Source organism: Dasypus novemcinctus, chromosome 28, assembly GCF_030445035.2.
Source record: "Dasypus novemcinctus isolate mDasNov1 chromosome 28, mDasNov1.1.hap2, whole genome shotgun sequence".
In the NCBI taxonomy this organism is placed as follows: domain Eukaryota; kingdom Metazoa; phylum Chordata; class Mammalia; order Cingulata; family Dasypodidae; genus Dasypus; species Dasypus novemcinctus.
Window position 1 is genome coordinate 2,121,616 of NC_080700.1, and position 19,844 is coordinate 2,141,459.

Genomic DNA, 19,844 nt, shown 5'->3' on the forward strand with positions numbered 1-19,844 from the left:
TGCAGCAATTAAGCCTTTCAAGTCCACGGGATAGAGCTGTCTGGGGCAGGGAGAAATACGAGCAAACACACTTTGTAGTTTGAAAGGAATACTGAATCTTTGTACTTCGAGATAAGTTCTTTAATTTATGAGTCTTGTTAATGTGTAGCTACACTGCTTGTTATCTCGATAGTTTGAGTATATATAATGCCACATGTAGAAAATAAAGTTGTCTGAGGAGTCATTACTCGCAGACCCCTTGATCCCAGCTCTCTCTTTCTCTCTCTCTCTTTCTTTCTCTCTTTGTTTCACTCTCTCTTTCTCTCTTTCTTTCATTCCAATACCCTTCGGGTCCAAATCTCCAATAGCCTGCCTTGCTTCACTCAACCTAAGGTCCTCAAAATTTATCCATTTTATCCCACGTGTTAGTACTGTATGCCTTCTTACAACTGAGTAGTATTTCATTGTATGTAAATACCATATTTTGTTTATCCATTCATCTGTTGATGGGCATTTGGGTTGATTCCAACTCTTGGCAATAGTGGTTAATGCTGCTATGGACATTGGTGTGTATACATCAGCTCATGTTCTTGTTTTCAATCCTTCTGGGTATATATCCAGCAGTGGAATTGCTGGGTCATATGGCAAATCTATAACTAGTTTTTTGAGGAACTGCTGAACTGTCCTCCAGAATGGCTGGATCCTTCTACATTCCCACCAGCAGTGGATAGGGTCCCCATTCCTCCACATCCTCTCCAACACTTATAGTCCTCTGTTTAATAGCCACCAGTCTAATGGGTGTAAGATGGTATCACATAGTAGTTTTGATTTGCATTTCCCTAATAGTTAGTGATGTTCATCATCTGTTCATATGCTTTTTAGCAATCTGTATTTCTTCTTTGAAGAAGTATCTTTTCAAATCTCTTGCCCATTTTCTCAATAGGCTATTTGCCCTTTTACTTTTGAGATATATGATTTCTTTATATATGCTGGGTATCAGGCCCCTATCAGATGTATAGTTACCAAGTTTTTTTTTTTTTCCATTGTGTAGCTATCTTTCACTTTCTTGATAAACTCCTTTGAGGTGTTTAAAAAAAGCTTTAATTTCAAGGAGGTCCCATTTATTTTTTTCTCTTTCACTTTTCATGCTATGGGTGTGAAGTTCATGAAGCCATGTCCTATTACAACGTCCTGTAGATGCTTCCCTACATTGTCTCCCGAGGTCTTTATGATCTTGGCTCTTATATTTAGGTATTTGATCCATCTTGAATTGATTTTTGTATGATGTGTGAGATGGTAATTCGTCTTTCATTCTTTTGCATATGGATATCCAGTTCTCCAAGCACTATTTGTTGAAGAGACCATTCTCTCTCAGTTGAGCAGGCTTGGTGACCTTGTTGAATACCAGGTGACTCTATATGTGAGGATCTAGATCCAAACTCTCAATTTGGTTCCATTGACTAGTATGTCTATCCTTATGCCAATACCATGCTGTTTTGACCACTGTAGTTTTGCAATATATTTTAAAGTCAGGTAGTGTGATTCCTCCAATTTCGTTTTTAATTTTAAATATGTCTTTGGCTATTTGGGGCCTCTTTCCATTTCAAATAAATTTCATACTTAGTTTTTCCAAATCATTAAAAAAATCTGTCTTGATTTTTATTGAGATTGCATTAAAACTGTAAATCAGTTTGGGTAGCATAGACATTTTAACGATATTTATTCTTCCTATCCATGGACAGGGAACATTCTTCCATTTATTTAAGTCTTCTTTGATTTCCTTTAGATGTGTTGTGTAGTTTTCTGCATATAACTCTTTTTCATCTTTAGTTAAATTTATTCCTAGGTATTTGCTTTTTTATTTACTATTTTAAATGGTATTTTTTTCTTGATTTCCTCCTCAGATTGCTCACTACTGGTGTACAGAAATGCTACTGATATTTGCACATTGATCTTATAACCTGTGGTTTTTCTGAACTCATGTAAAAGCTCTAGAAGCCTTGTAGATTTTTCAGGCTTTCTATGTATAGGATCTTGTCATCTGCAAATAGTGAAATTTTGACTCTTTTCTTTCCAATCTGAATGCGTTTTATATCTCTTTCTTGCCTCATTGTTTGAGCATGTACTTCTAACACAATGTTAAATAGGAGGAGGGATAATGGGCATCCTTGTCTTTTTCCTGATCTTAGAGGGAAATATTTTAGGATTTCACCATTGTAAATGATGTCAGCTGTGTGTTTTTCATGTATACCCTTTATCATGTTCAGAGTGTTTCCTTCTATTTCTATCATTTGCAGTGTTTTTTTAATCAGGAATGGGTGCTGTATTTCATTGAATCCTTTTTCTGCATATATAGATATGATCATGTGATTTTTCCTTTTGATCTGTTCATGTGGTGTATTACTTTGATTGATTTTCTTATGTTAAACCATCCTTGTATACAAGGAATGTAACCCACTTGGTCATGGTGTATAATTCATTTGATGTACTGTTGAATATGTTTAGCAAATATCTTTTTGAGGATTTTAGCATTAGGTTCATTAGAGAGACTAGTCTATAATTTTCCATTCTTGTGTTGTCTTTGTTGGGACTTGGTATTGGGGTAAAGTTGGCATCATAGAATGAGTTAGGCAATGTTTCTTTATTTTGATTTTTTGGGAGAGTTTAAGCAAGATTGGTGTTATTTCTGGAATGTATGGTAAAATTCACCTTTGAATCCATCTTGTCCAGAGCTCTTTTTAGTTGGGAAGTTTTTAATGACTGAATCTGTCTCTACTTGTGATTGGTTTGTTGAGATCATTAATTTCTTCTTTCATCAATGCAGACTGCTTATGTGTTTCTAGGAATTTTGCCATTTCCTCTAAATTGTTCTTCTTGTTGGAATATAATTTTTCAAAGTATCCTCTTATGATAGTCTTTATTTCTGTGGGGTCAGTGGTAGTATGCCCTTTCTCATTTCTTATTTTGTGTATTTGTCTCTTCTCACTTTTTTTTCTAGCTAAAGATTTGTCAATTTTATTGTTCTTCTCAAAGAGCCAGCCCTTTGTTTTGTTTTGTTGGAAACTGAGGCACAGTGGCCTCTCAAGGAGAGATGTGCTGTCTCCATGCTAGTGCTGTCTCCATGACTACACTAGCACCCTAAGGAATGTGGTAATTAAGAGTTTCAGCAAATGGGATGAAGCTGTTAAAGGCTGAAAGAAAAGATGAGCACTTACCTTTTGTAGTGAATAGGACACTTAGACTTTGTACCTTGAGATAAGATTTTTAAAAATTCCTTAGACTATGGGTAATGCTGATAGTTAATACATGTTGCTGCTTGATGACATGTAGGCTATGTGTTTATGTTTATTGGCACGTAGGCTACATATGCCTGCTTCTTGGCACGTACACTGGTGTATATAAAGAGCCCCTTGTAAACAATAAAGTTGTCTGAGGAGTTATTACTTGCAGACCCCGTGATCCCAGCTCTCTTGTGAGTTCCTTCCCCCTTTTCTCTTTCTTTCATTCCCGATACCCTTCAGGTCCAAGTTTCCAACATCTGGCACCCCAACGTGGGGCCCAAAGAAGTTAGTGAGTCTTCTAAATCTCCAATATTGTTTATTTTTTCTAGAGCTTTCTTATTTTATCTTTCATTTAGTTCTGCTCTATTCTTTGTTCTTTCTTTCTTCTTCCTTTGGGGTTAGTTTGTTGTTGTTTTCTAATTCCTCCAAGTGTACAGTTATGTCTTCAATTTTAGCTCTTTCTTCTTTTTTGATGTTTGAATTTATGGCTATGAATTTCTCTCTCAGGACAGCTATTGCTGTATCCCATTTGTTTATTATTTTTTACTTTTTATTTATTTATGTCCACTCCCCCCCACCCCAGTTTTCTGTTCTCTGTGTTCATTTGCTGTGTGTTCTTCTTTTGTCCACTTCTGTTGTTGTCAGCAGCATGGGAATCTGTGTCTTTTTTTGTTGCATCATCTTGCTGTGTCAGCTCTCTGTGTGTGTGGTGCCATTCCTGGGCAGGCTGAACTTTTTTCATGCAGGGCGGTTCTCCTTACAGGGCATACTCCTTATGCATGGGGCTCCCCTATGCGGGAGCAACCCTGTGTAGCATGGCACTCTTTGAGCACATCAGCACTGTACATGGGCCAGCTCTACATGGATCAAGGAGGCCCAGGGTTTGAACCATGGACTCCCATGTGGTAGACGGACGCCCTATCCACTGGGCCAAGTCTGCTTCCCCCCCCCGTTTGTTTTGATATGTTTTGTTGTACTTTCATTAGTTTCAAGGTAGTTGCTGATTTCTTTTGATATTTCCTCCTTGACTCATTGTTTGTCTAAGATTGTGTTGCTTAACTTTCATATATGGGTGCCTAATCTGGTTCTCTGACCCTTGAGGATTTCCAGCTTCATTCCACTGTGGTCAGAGAAATTATTTTGTATGATTTCAATCTTTCTGAATTCACTGAGACTTTCTCTGTGGCGTAGCATGTGATCTGTCTTGGATAATGATCCATGTGCACTTGAGAAGAAATGTATATCCTGCCATATTTGGGTCTAGTGTTCTGTATGTCTTTGAGGTCCAGATCCTCTAGTATATTATTCACATCTTAGTTTCTTTATTGATTCTCTGTTGAGATGTTCTTTCTAATGTTGATAAGAGTGTATTAAAGTCCCCCACTCTAATTGTAGAGGCTTCTAATCTTCCACTTAGTTTTTCCAGTGTTTGCCTCAAACAGTTGGAGGCACCCTGGTTAGGTGCATAAATGTTTATGATTGCTCTTTCTTCTTGAAAGATTACCTATTTTATGAATATGTAGTGTCCATCTTTGTCTCTAACAATAATTTTGCATTTAAACTCTGTTTTGTGTAATATTAGTATCCCTCCTCCTGCCCTTTTTTGGTCATTGTTTGCTTGTAAGATTATTTTCCAGCTGTTCATTTTCAACGCCTTTGAATCCTTGAGTCTAAGGTGGATTTCTTGTAGACAGCATATAGATGGGCCATATTTCCTTATCTACTTTGCCAATCTGTGCCTCTTGACAGATGAGTTTAATTCACTAACATTCTCTATTATTATTCTCAAGGAATTACTTACATTAGCCTTATTTTCTTTGGATTCATGTATGTCATATATTGTTTTATTCCTCTTTTTATCTTTTTAGTTGTTCTTACACTCTCCTCCAACTTTGTCTCTCCTGTATTCTTCCTTCCTCCTGCAGAACGTTCTGTAGTATTTCCTGCAGGGCAGGTTTCTTATTGGCATACTCTCTTAGTTTCTGTTTATCTGTAACTATTTCACACTCACCATCATTTTTGAATTCCATCTTTGCTGGATAGAGTATTCTTGGCTGGAAATTTTTTTTCTTTTAGTACTTTGTCATACCACTGCCTTCTTGCCTTCATGGTTTCAGATGAGAAATCAGCACTTAATCTTATTGAGCTTCCCTTGTATGTGATGACTCTCTTTGCTCTTGCTGCTTTCTGTATTTTCTCTTTGTCTTGAGCATTGGTTAATTTGACAAGTACATGTCTTGCAGTAGGCCTGTTGGGATCTATAATGTTTGGTTTTCTGAACATGTGTATCCATCTCTCTCAGTAGGTTTAGGAAGTTTTCAGCCATTCTTTCCTCCAACACCCCTTCTGTTCCCTTTCCCTTCTCTTCTCCTTCTGGGATGTGTATTCTGCATATGTTTGTACATTTTGAGTTGTCATTCAAATCCCTGCATCCCTGCTGGATTTTTTCTAACTTTTTATCTTTCAATTCTACTATGTGTTTGATTTCAGATGTATTGTCTTCCACATCACTGTTTTTTTCCTCTGCCTCTTCAAATCTGCTGTTATTTGCTGAGAGTGTATTTTTGATTTCTTCGTTTTTGCCATTCATGATCATCATATCCATTATATTTTTGTGTATGTTTACAATTTCTTCTGTATGCTCTCCAATTTTTTTCTTTATATCCTTAATCTCTTCCTTTGCTTCATTAAGTTGGTCAATGATACTTTTTGGAGAGCTTTGAATAGTTGTTCAGTGTTCTGCTTCTCTTTCTGGTTTTTAATTTGTTCATTGGATTGGGCCATGTTTTCCTGATTATTGGTATGTATTGTAATTTTTTGTTGCTGTCTGGTCATTTTATCTTGATGGGTTTGTTCAGTTGATTAGCTTCTCTGTCTAGTCTTGGGTTTTATTTACATGCTGTTTTTGTGTGTTTGTGTTGTTTTCTCTTTGAAACTTTGTTTTTCTTATACTATTTCCTTCTCACTGTCTAAATTCACTTTAAGGAAAAAGATTAGTGCTCAGGAAAGCAAAAGAGATAAGAAAAGAAAAAAGGATAATAGTAGTATGATAGTAAATGTTAGTAGAAGAACCATGTAAGTCCTAGGAGAATGAATATTAAACTCATGTAAGCAGTGTAGAGTTGTAGGACTAAAAAAAGTGGAGTACCTACAATGAAATGGGAAGCTCTATATGAGCTTCCACCAGAAGGTGGAAGATAGAAAGATGTAGGAAGGAAAAGAGATAGCATTGGTAGCCAAATCAGTACACACAGAAAAGAGGAAACTGAGGATAAAGAAGCAGAGCAAACAAGAAAGAAGCCAGTGGCATCTAAAAGAAAAAAAAAGGGGGGGGTGGGAGATAAAGATGAAGGAAAGAAAAGAAAAGAAAAGAAAAGAAAAGAAAAGAAAAGAAAAGAAAAGAAAAGAAAAGAAAAGAAAAAACAAAAAACCCAGACAAGCCTTCAAGCAAGGAGTTAACCAAACCTTATGAAAAACTAGACTTCCCTCTTATGCCCCTGTGGAACTTCTCAGGTTGCTAGTGTTTATCAATCAATTACCCTTCAGCTTTCTCCCTGCAAATTTTGAGGTGGATTTTAGTGAGTAAACTAAATTGTGTAACAAAAGTAATCTTTTTTTTTTTTTTTTGGTATGAAAAATAAGGGACCCAAGGCAAGCTAATACAGAGATAATGTCTTTGTTTTCTCTGTCTCAGAATATCAGCTAGGTGTTTAATTTCCCAGGGGGTCACTACTCTAAGAGGAGCTGGGAACTGAACCAGAGACCTTGCACATTCAAGGCTGAAACTCCTCCACTGAGCCAAACCCTCCTTCTGGGTCAACCTGCTTCTCAAAAAGAGTCCCCTTCCCGGGGCAGAATCAACTCTGCAACTGAAAAAGCTGACTAGGATTCTGTCCTTCACCTTTTCTCCCTTCCTCACTTCCCTCCCTCCCAGGGCAGCAGGAAGCCCATGTGAGAGTCCCCTCTGAGGCGCAGATGGGGCCCTGGTGAACCAACTCACCATAGAAATCAATGATTCTCAGTCTCTTTGAGAGAGAGCACCCACACCCTACCAGGAACCCGAAATATGTTCCCAGAAGCCTACCAAGCACTTCCCAATGTCCCCCTCCCTTGTATGTGTTGCACAGGACTAGTCAATTGCTGGACTCCACCTGTTCCCAGAGCAACTCTCCCTTATCCCAGGTAGTTTGGGTAAATCAGACTGCCTCAGCAGATTCACCTCTCACCTCTTCCTAGTCTTTCCTCAAGCCAGCTGGCATGCTCCTTAAAGCTCAAGAAGGGGGATACAAACATTTGAACCCACACTTACTAGACCCCTCTGCACCCCTCTCCAGAACCCTCCCATTCCCAGAGTCCATCTGATATTGGGCAGGGTTCAGGGAATGCAGAGGCTCAGGGCTCAGGGAACCCTGACCTCAGGGAATGCAGACTCAGGAAACGTGGGTGTGTGGAAAATGGGAATTTTTTCTTTTAAATATTCATTTTTCTGTAAATTATTTCTATTTTGAAAGAGTTTCATATTTCTTTTTGGTGTGTTGAATACAATTCCCTTTTCAAACATGATTCAAATAAGATTTATTGCTATATTTGTATAGCTTGCTTTTTTTTTTTTTTTTTAAAGATTTATTTATTTATTTTCCCCCCCTCCCCTGGTTGTCTGTTCTTGGTGTCTATTTGCTGCGTCTTGTTTCTTTGTCTGCTTCTGTTGTCGTCAGCGGCACGGGAAGTGTGGGCGGCGCCATTCTGGGCAGGCTGCTCTTTCTTTTCACGCTGGGCGGCTTTCCTCACGGGCGCACTCCTTGCGAGTGGGGCTCCCCCACGCGGGGACACCCTTGCGTGGCACGGCACTCCTTGCGCGCATCAGCGCTGCGCATGGCCAGCTCCACACGAGTCAAGGAGGCCCGGGGTTTGAACCATGGACCTCCCATATAGTAGACGGACGCCCTAACCACTGGGCCAAAGTCCGTTTCCCCCTGTATAGCTTGCTTTTTATTAATTTTCCCAATCAAAATTACATGTGTTGTTAATGAAGGTGTTGTTTCTTAATTTCCATTTGTATATGTTTTATTTTCTTTTTCTTACTACACTATGCTATCTAATGAATTTGGTGAGAGGGGTCTTTTGTCTGGTTCCCTATGAAGGGAGGTTTCTATCATACATATTTTAAGTTATATGATGTTTGACATAAGCAGGTATCCTTTTAATAGTTACTTTCCCTTTTTCCCTCAGTGTCAGGATATTCCTTTCAATATATTCTAAAGCAGTTTTTTTAAAATCATGAATTAATATTTTAGGAACAGAAATGATTTAAGGAAAAAAAAAGGGCATGCTTTTATGATGATTCTTCCATAAACTCTGCTATTATCATTAAATACTATTTTAAATTTTCTAAACCACATGTTTTTGTAGATAAATATAACTTGGTAATGATATAGATATAGATATAGGTATAGATGATACATACTTTTCCAGAAATCCTCTACATAGAGCTTCATATACAGCAAACTAATTTGGACTGTGTGTTAGTTTGCCAAAATGTTGCCAATGAAAAGTATCAGAAATAGGATGGCTTTTAGAAAGGGAATTTATTTGGCATAAAAATCTTACCCTTCCAAGGCCTTGAAAAGTCCACACTAAGATACCATTAGAGAAACTTTCTCACCAAAGTCACCTGCCATGTATTGAAACAAGATGACCACTGATCTCTGTCAAAGTTTGAGTTCAGCTGAGGGCAACAAAGGCATAGGACATATCTCTTTATGGGCCTCCTGTATCAGTATTGGTTGTTTCAATTCCTTTCCTAGTACAGCTGTAAGCTATCAGGCAGATAGCGGGGCTCTTCTCCTCTTAAGCTCCTCCATGGGCCCAGCCTCTTGGGCTTCATGCTTCAGTGATTCTCTAGTTCCCTCTCACAGGGAAAGATCAAATATGGCAGCTTCCTTTCCTTCTGTCTGTCTCTCTCTCTGTATCTTTTTTTATGAGGCACTGGGGATTGAACCCATGACCACTTACATGGGAAGCAGGCTCTCAAGCACTGGCTACATCCATTCCCCACTCTGTGTATCCTTTTGTATCAGACCCAGCAAGAGGGAAGTAACTTAACCTGAGGCATGCCCCACTGACCACTGACAGCACAATCAAAACCTCTAAAGTGAGAGCCAAGAGTGCCTACAACTGCAAACAGGAGAATTGCATCCATCATCCAAATGGAATCTATACAGAGGTGGAGTGGTCATAACCGTCCCAGGGTTCACAGGATGGAGGACTAGAGTATCGATCAGAGTGGACTTACTGATGTTCTATTCTGGAACTGTTGTGATTAGTAATGGAAGAAAATGTAACACTGATGTGAAGAAAGTGGCCACAGTAGCTGCTGAGGGTAGGGAGAGGGAAGAAGAGATATGCTATATGGGCATTTTCAGGACTTGGAGTTGTCCTGGGTTGTACTGCAGGGACAGTTGCTGGTGCTCAGAGATGTATTCACCAAGTACAATTAATGTCCCATGATGATGGAGGAGGTTGTGGTTATAGGAGGAGTGGGGTGAAGGGGGTAGGGGAATATATGGGGACCTCATATTTTTTTCAAGTAACATTAAAGATAAATAAATAAATATTAAAAAACTCCTCTAAAGTGATCTTGTCAAGTAATCTAATTAAATGTCCTCAATCAAATTTTATGCAATCAAATGGTATCATACACATAAGAATAGGCCTGTTTACAAATGCAATCTTTCTCTTTTTTGGGATTCATAAAATAATCTCAAATTGCCACGGACTGTTGCATGATATGGCTTCTGTTTGCATGTCATGCTAGTCCCTCACTTTACTTGTCTTTTCCAGTCTAATTACAAGTTTAAATAAAATTAGAAAGACATATAATAAATAGGTTCAGTTAATTATGTAAATAACATTTGTGATAATTAAACATATTTAAATTAAAATATTCATACTTAGATCCTGTTGTTTATTGTTTATTTACTCATTTAATAGTCTCCTTCAGAAATATTGTCATGAATTTTACTAAGCAATAAATGCATAAATAGTTGTGAATAAGATTAATTTGAATTGATGGCTATCTCTCCTGTCAAAAAGATTTTAGAATGTTCTATTTTCATGTCAAAATTCTGAAAAAAGAATTGTTTTCTAATTTTCTTATATACCTATATCATATATTTATTGGGTAAATGCATTTTCAAATGAACTTTTCAAGTGACTATTTTGATAAGTATTTATATAATTTTCAAAGAAAATTAATTTAATGTCTTTTATGATTGAGACATCGTACAATGCATTCATTTAAATTTATGTTTCCTTTTCTTTAAAACACATTTTTCTTTCAAAACTTTATTATTCCTTTGGGTTAAGATAACTGAAAATTTAATTGTTACATTTTTCTGAGGAGAAATTTGGTTTCATTCTGCATGTTTTCTTAAATAGAATTCTCACATTTTTTGAATTGTCTTTTTTTTTTAAAGACACATAGATCACAAAAATGTTACATTAAAAAATATGAGTTTCCCATATACCCCACATCCCAACCCCCGACTACACCCACATCATCAACGTCTTTCATTTTCAAGACTTGAAGCTGTCCTAAATGATACTGCAGGGACAGATGCTGGATATTATATATCCTGCCACAACCCACTGAATGGATTGGGGGAAAACGGAAACTACAATGTAAACTATAATCCATGCAGTAGAGCAGTGCTCCAAATGGACTCAGATGGGATCTCCCTTCATAAGACTTTCATACTAATCTGCTGGAGGTGCAGTTAACGTTGGGGTTTAAGATATAGTTAGGGGATTTGAATCTCTGGACTGATAATGTGATAGCCAGGTCCTGAGCCTCAACAGACTCCAGCACCTACAATCTGATTTATTGGACTTACCACACTCAGCTAAGATGGAGTTGAAGAAGGACAATCACCACACCATGGAGCCTAGAGTGATTACAACTGAAAATGGGAGGATGGCAGCCAGCATCCATGTGGAATCTGAGCCTCCTCTCGACATAGAGGTGCAATGGACACAACCAATCCAATGTCCACATAGAAGAGGTGGCATTGGATTGGGAAAAGTGGACATGGTGGACGATGGGTATGGGGAAGGGCAGGAAGAGATGAGAGGTGGGGGCGTATTTGGGACGTGGAGCTGCCCTGGATGGCGCCTCGGGGGTGATCACCGGACATCGTGGATCCTCCCAGGGCTCACTGGATGGAAAGGAGGAGAGTATGGGCCATGATGTGGACCATTGTCTATGTGGTGCAGACTTGCCCAAAGATGTACTTACCAAATCCAATGGATGTGTCATGATGATGGGAACGAGTGTTGTTGGGGGGGGAGAGGGGGGGTGGGGTTGAATGGGACCTCACATATATATTTTTAATGTAATATTATTACAAAGTCAATAAAAAAAATAAAAAATAAACGCAATGAATTCTCACATTTTGACTTTGAAATGGTATCAAAAGGAATTTGCTGTTTATCCATTTGAAAATCTTAGAAATTATTTTGTAAATATATCTTGAACATCACATATTTCTTTAAAATGTTATTTCTATGAACTGTAAATTTCATTTTAATGAACAATTACACATACAGTAAAGATAAATATATCAGTTTTATCTTAAATATTGTACATGAGCATTTTGCTATAACTATTTTATTATATATCATATTTCATCTATCCATTATGCTTTCCTTCAAGACAATACTTTTACCTTTTAAGTTCTTTGCATATCAAAGTTAGCTGCACACATGAGTAATCTTTACCTATGATCACATCAGGACATATAAATAAAATGAAGCTAATTTTTTAAAAATAGGGTACTCTTTGCATTTGGCATAATTTACAAACTGTTGAAAGCATGATAATTAAATTCATATAATTCAATGGAATTAAAAAATATAAAACCACTGTAACACAAAGAAGTAAAATATTATGGCATAATGTTTTCAAGATTCAGCCTTTTTATCACATGTATCTTAATTTAATTTTTTCTTATTGCAACATACTATTCTATTGTATGTACATACCACATTTTGTCTATTCATTCATTGGTAATGGACACTTAGGTTGTTTCCATCTTTTGGAAATTGTAAACCATGCCATTAGGAACATCAGTGTACAGATGTCTGTTTGTGTTATGGATTTCAGTTTTTCTGGATATATTCCTAGAAGAGGATTTGCTGGTTCATATGTCAGTTCTATATTTAGCTTCCTGAAGAATCACCAAACTGCCTTCCACAGAAGCTACACTATTTTACAATCCCACCAAAATTGAAGGAGTGTTCCTATTTGCCCATGTTTTCTCCAGCACTTACTGTATTCTGTATTTTTATTTTTAAAATAATATCCATCCTATGCAGTGTGAGATGATATCTCACTTGCATTTCCCTAATAGCTAGTGATATGGAACATTTTTTTTTTGCTTTTTGGTCATTTGTATTTCCTCTTTGGAGAATTGTCTACTTAAATCTTTATCTCAGTTTTTAATTGGATTGCTTGCTTTTTAATTGTTGAGTAGTATGTTCTCTTTATATAGAATGGAAATCAAACCCTTTTTGGATTTGCAGTTTCCAAATATTTCCTCCCATTAAGTGGGTTGATCTTTCACCTTCTTGACAAAGTCCTTTGAATTACAATGTAAATTTCAGTTGAGGGAAAGCTAGAGAATAACCTAGAGACTAAATAACACAATGAATCCAGAGGTGGATGAGAATTGTTGGTGACGGAACTGATGCAAGAGTGTCTGGTGGTGAGTTAAAAGAGATGTTCATCACTACTGCAGGGCAGTGGGAATGTAGGGAAGCATGGGAAAAATACAGTGATGTAACTTATGGACTGTGGTAAACAGTAATACTGTAATATTCTTGCATCTATGTAAAATATGTACTGTGTTGATACTGGGAGAGCATGGAAAAAGTGTGATGTATGCTATGGACCATGTTTACTGGCAATAGTCTGATATTATCTCATAAACAGTAATAAATATTCCACCATGGCTTGGTGTGTTCATGAAGGGGTGTTGTCTGGGAATTTGTCACATAGGCATAACTGCTTTGTAAATTTACTTCTTCTGTAATAAATGTATGTTAAAAATAACATTAGGGTTAGTTGGGAAAAATACACAAAATGTATGATATAGACTATAGTTAGCCGTAATATTTGACAATATGATTTCATAATTTTTAAGAGGTGTTTCACAAGATGCAAGGTGTTTGTGGTGGGGTGATATATGGGACCCCTGTAGGATGTGATGCGTGTTTGTTTTGTAAGTTCGTAACTTTTACTATACATTTATTGTTTATGTATTTTCATGTATGAACGATATAACATTTAAAAACGAAAAAGCAAAAAAATTAGGGCATACCATCACCATCATCAACCCAGAGATTTTCCTTGTCTCAGTATATTTGTATTTTGTTACCTACTTTCAAAAAGCAACTCCTATTCTATATATTTAAACATTTATTTAATCATATCTTCATATTTACTATTCCAAACCTTGATATATATCATGCAATGGTAAATAAGTTATTCAAGGATCTTTTTGAAAACACAAATGTTTTTGAGATTCATGCATGTACTTGGTGTACCAGCATTCTGTTCCTTTAAAATTGGAGTAATGTTAAATTTGATAAAGTCACAAATTGTATCAATTTTCCTTTGGTCAAGTCTTGTGTCATATCTAATTTTTAGTCATTGTGAATAAAGGTGTGTGACATTCTTGCAGAAGTTTCTTTGGATATGTTTTCCTTCGTATTAGGTAAATATTGAACTGTAAGCTTTCAGGTTAATAAGTTTGACTATAATTAGTACCATAGGAAACTTGTTGGCATTCGCAAAAAGTTAATAACTCATGTTACCATAAAATTCATGATGGATTAGGTTGAGTGGACTTATAATCATCCATTTTCATTGCCAGATGATAATTTAGAAATTCTAGAGGTGTTTAATGAAATAGCATTGCGCTCTACTTATCACTTCCCTTGAGAATATACCTAGATGAATGACATACTGAATCATTAAGCAAGTCTCCATGAATTTAGGACTTGATTACCCAGAGTATGTTCTCTTACCACAGTGGAATTAAATCATATATCAACACTAAATTTGGATATTTTAAAAGACACATTTGTACAGTATGTAATTCAAAAATATAAGGAGGCAATTTTAAATTTATTTTCAATTGAATTGTAATGAAATTATAATATATAAAATTTGGTGGAATAAAATTAAAGCAGGGCTTAGAGAAAGGTTTGAAATTGCAAGTGTTAAATACAGAAATGGAGAAAGATTTAAAGACAATGACCAACATTTCCAGTAACCACATTAAGAAGAGCAGTGATACTCCACTCAGAAAGAAGAAAATGGTAAAGGAAAAGAGGAGAAAATTAGGAAAGGGAAATGAAAAGACGCAGGGAAGTGACAAAAGAAAAAAGATTCCTTTGAAAAATCAAATATATTAATTACCTTCGACCTATATTTTTCAGAAATAGAAGAGAATGTAAACACATTTCCAATATCAGGAATGAAATATGGGTTTTCACTGACAAACATTGTACATATGATTTTATATCTTTTCCTCTTTTTCTTGTTCCTCCTTTTCCTTGCCCTCCTTCTTCTCCACTTCATTCCAAATAATTCTTTCCCAATTTAGTCTTGAAGACGACCTACAAATTACTATTGTATTTCCCCCATATTATATTTTATTTTCCCCATATTATATTTTGTGTTGGCTGTTAGAGAGGGATTACATTTCATATTTCATGATTTCTGTAATTATATAATCAAATAGTTCTGATAACTTTATTGATATTATATGCTATTCTCCAATCCTTCCTGTATATGCCAGTTTTGATTATTCCCATGCATTCTTTATTCTGTTGCATTGTTTACTTCTCTGTTTTTGTCTCATACTATAATGATTACTTACTAATTTTTTACAGCAAGAATTGTCTCTTAAAGACATCCTTCTTTGTCCTCCTAAGTAGTGGAATGCTAGTTGGGAATCACAAATTTTAGTGTGAATTTTTTTATTTCTCCAGAGAAAAGCTGCTGTGATTTTAATAAATAATTATAGCCGACATCTTTATAATATCCTATTTATGGGTTGGAAGGCTATCCATGATTTTAGAGTTTTTAAATCTCTTAATGAAATTTTTATTTTTTCCCACAAAGTCTGGAATATTTATATTACATATCTGTGTGTAGATATAGATACAGTATGCATATAATTTCATGCTTTGTTTTCTTTAAATTTTCACCTTCTGACTCTTGTTCCTAGTTTATATGTGTTTGTTTTTTTCTATTGATTTGATCCAATGAATTGCCTTCTCAAACTTTATTCCAATATATTTTCTTATTTCTTACTTATTTTTTTAACTCTCATATATTTCACTTTCTTTTCCTTTCCTCACACTGTTGATTTTGAGAGTCAGTGACAGCTGAGTTTTTTGTTTGATTCCTTACAAAATATGTTTATATCAGGCTTATATTAGATTCTCTGAAGTTTGAAATAAGATATTTTATTTTTAGTATTGCTTTTTTCAAAGTAAGGTTTTTTTTTGTAAGCAAGGTATAGGTGTGACAAGATAGGGAATTGGAAGCTTAAATTAAATCTCTCTCTTCTAGGCCAGGGAATTAAAATCATAGTTTGCCCTATAATTCCCCAATTTAAACTTTTTAAAAGCCTTAATATTATGCAATAAATAGTCCAATTACCATTTCAGTAAGTAAAGTAGAAGTCCTTGAAAGATATGAAAAGATCTTTTCTATATTATTAAAACAATCAATTATAGTTGTTCCAGAACCCCACAGTCAGTATGCTTTTGGTGTTATCCACAGTTTTAGAATTTTATTAAAGAAAAGATGTTTTACCCTCCTGTGAAGGATGCAAAGGGAACATATTTTGCACAAAAAATAATGCTTTCATTTTTATTTTGCTTGGGTGTAATCTCCCTAATACAAGACATTAATAAAATAAATTAACATTATACATATTAAATCACTAAGAAAAAATTGTTTGTGCTTAATGATCTTAAGTTGAAAAGGAAATGTATATCTATCCTAAAGTGAAATGACTCATTTTCACAGAACAAAATAAGGAATGTAAGACAAAACTTAAAAGGATAAAGTAAATTTCTTTGTTTTCTAATGATAGTTTAATAAGCTTATTTAAAGGTATATTACCTAGTTTATATGGTTATAGTTGGTTATAGGAAGTTTGTTAAAGCATTGTCTAAACTGAAGTTTTTAAATAGTTTAATTATAGGAAGTCATTATTAAATAGGAATTTGCTACAAATTTTCAATATGAATGAATTTTTTATTGCAACAAAGATTTTGGGCTTCCCTGTCAATGATCCTATAATATCTCTCCTTTAAGTTCTGTCATGGAATACTATATTTAATTTTCTAATTTTAAACCACATATATTTCTAAAATAAATATAACTTGGTCAATATATTATATCTCTTTTATAGCAACAATCTTTTCTAGAATTTTTATTTACATGCTAACTTATTTGAAATATCTAATTTATTGAATATGTCATCATCTATCAAAATTCTTTATCCAGCAATCTTTTTGACAGCTTCTTCTCCTCCTTTGGTAATTTGTAATGTGGACATTACATGCCCCACATACAACAGTCATGCTAATTCCACCCTTCAGTGTTCTTTTGATGTGGATCTAAAGTAGTTGCTTAATTTATTTAGTATTCTAAAAAAATTCAAGTAAGCATCAAATAAGCATTTATGCCTTTTTTGGGTCTTCCTAATCTCATTCCTTTTCCCAGATTAAGATCTTCTCTTTAAGAATTCATTTTATTTTTCTGCTTTTAAATGTCATGATTAAGTATGTACATTTTTAATACCTTGTATTTCAGTTGAGAAGAATGATTTCAATATTTCCTTAGTAATAGTTATTTTGTAATATGTTTCCCTCCCTTTCTCTGTTTTCTCATTTTTTCCATGTATGGGTACTATGAAAGCTGTCCTCTTTGGCATTTATCTATTTTCTTCTTTCTAAATTGTGATATTTGTATGTTTTAGTTTATCTTTTATAGAAAATAATTTCCTCTTCTCTCTTTGATTTATTTCAGCCATACTATATGTAAGGTATGAAGGATTTATTGTTCTCATTATTCTTTTTTAATCGCATCCATTTCCCTTCATATATATATATTTGTGTTTATGTGTGTGAAAGGTACATATAGATTTATATGATCATATATATATGACCTTCAAATATCCTTCTGAGTTGATTGAATTGGAGTATTCTATAATAGCCTCTTACTTCTCTGAAAAAGAAGCATTTTTCATTTGTGCATGCAGTTGCGTAAATCGTTTTATTTTGTGTGTGCCTATTCATAAATATAATTATGATAAATATTCCCTTTATTTGACTAACCTGTAATTGTGGGGTTTTTTTTTTTTGGTTATTTGTGTTATTATAAAAGTATCCAAGTCAGAAGCAATGTTATATAATCCTGGACTTGGCAGAATTGAAATGTGGAGAAAGCATCTGAAATTGTAAAGTTGTGTAGTAGAATATTATAATGGTTTTAATTACCATTTCTCTTAAGAATATAACAAAATGAATGATACTGAGCCTTTAAACAAGACTCCATGAACTTAGAGACCTTAATTATACAAACTATATTCTCTACTATAATGGATTAAGTTAAATATCAGCTGCAACTAAAATTTTGGAAATTAAACAGCACATACTTAAAGAATCTGTGAGTAAAAGAAAACACAAGCAGAATTTTAAGAAATACTTTAAATTTAATGATAAAGTAAATAAAAAACAAAAAAAGGTTGGAATATATATGAAACAGGGCATATCAAGAAGATAAAATGGTAAGTTTTAAACTCAGTTTTTTTCTTATACTAGAAAAAGAGAAACATCTAAAATCAATGCCCTACAGTTTTTATTCAAGAACACAAGAAAAGAAGAGCAAACTGACCCAAAATTAGGTAGAAGGATGAAAATAATAAAGAGTAGAAGTCAAGGAAATTGAAAATAGAGTAACAAAAGGAAATTGTAACTAAAGCAAAAATATTTACTTGAAAAGAAACCCAAGTTCATGTATTTCTACCTAGATTTATCAGGAATAAAGAGAATAAAATAGTTTAAAAATATCAAGAACAAAATAGGGTTTTAATGATAAAGTGGTTGCAATAAGTGCAAATGAATAGAACTTTCCATGTAGAGAGAATATGATTTCATATCTTTCTTTGGTGCAAAATGGGTGCCATATAGTATAAGCAATATCTAATTTCCTGCAAGCAAAATCCAATTCCACTTGTGACTACTTCTCACACCACTATGTAACTACTTGTGTACCATCATGCATAAAGATTAAGTGAACTAAGCATGGTATGTGTCTATTCAGCCAACTGACAGCCAGTGAAAAAAGCTCACACATTGTATGCTCTATTGAGGCATAGGTTTTTATTTCCACATTTCAAGGAGGGAAGTTAGTTTATTGGGGACCTCAGTGTTGGCTCTATTTTGTGTCTGTAACTCTGCAATTGAGTCTAAATGCTAAACACTATATTACTTAGTGCAGACATTTGTAAGCAGTTGAATATAATGAGAGCAATTGTATTATCAAATTCAAAATAATCAATATATACTCTTCCAGGACATCAGGATCTTGAGCCTTGAAGTTCTCTCATATACAAATGCACCTGTTAAGGTACTCCTCCATGGTCATCTTCTCCATATGATATCATTATTTGTTTTTAGCAAAAAGTCATTCTAAAATCATTCAAAATAATTTTAAAATGTGGAAAATATTTTCCTGGAAGATGTGTGAATTACACAAATGCATAGATTTGAAAATTAGGACACAGGTGCATAGCTCATTACTATGTATGTAAAAACAAAAGGTTATACAAAAAACAATCTGAATATTTAATTGTGACATGATGAAATTTAAGAACATATATCAGGTATGAATTAGACTTCATTTCACTATTTTTCAGAATTTTTTAATAAAGAAAAACTTGCTTAGAAGGTTAAAATATCTGTGGAACATTCTGCATAGAGCAGTTTTCATTTCCCTGTTCCTCAGGCTGTAGATGATGGGATTTATGAATGGGGGCACCATGTAATAGAACATGGCTGTGAGAAGACTACTGAAAGATCCTTTATTTTCAATAGTACCAAAAACAGCAATTAATGCAGAAATAAATAAGAAAATGAGAATTACCAAATGTGGGGTACAAGTGGATAGGGCTTTGTTTCTGGCTTCCACAGAATGCATCCTAAGCACCATTGAAAATATTTCAATATAGGACTTAAGCAAAAAAGCAAAAAATACTGCAAGAATACAAATACTTAGAGCTAATACTATAAACTCAGAAAACTGAACATCTTTAGAAGAGATCCTCAAAATTTGAGGTATGTCACAGAAATATTGATGGATCACATTGGACTCTGTGAATGGAAGCCTGAACATCACACCTGTGTGGATGGCAGAATAGACCAATCCACTTGCCCATGAGCCACCAGCTGCCTGTGTGCACAGACGTGGGGTGATGGTGAGCCTGTTGGCCTCCGCTGCGG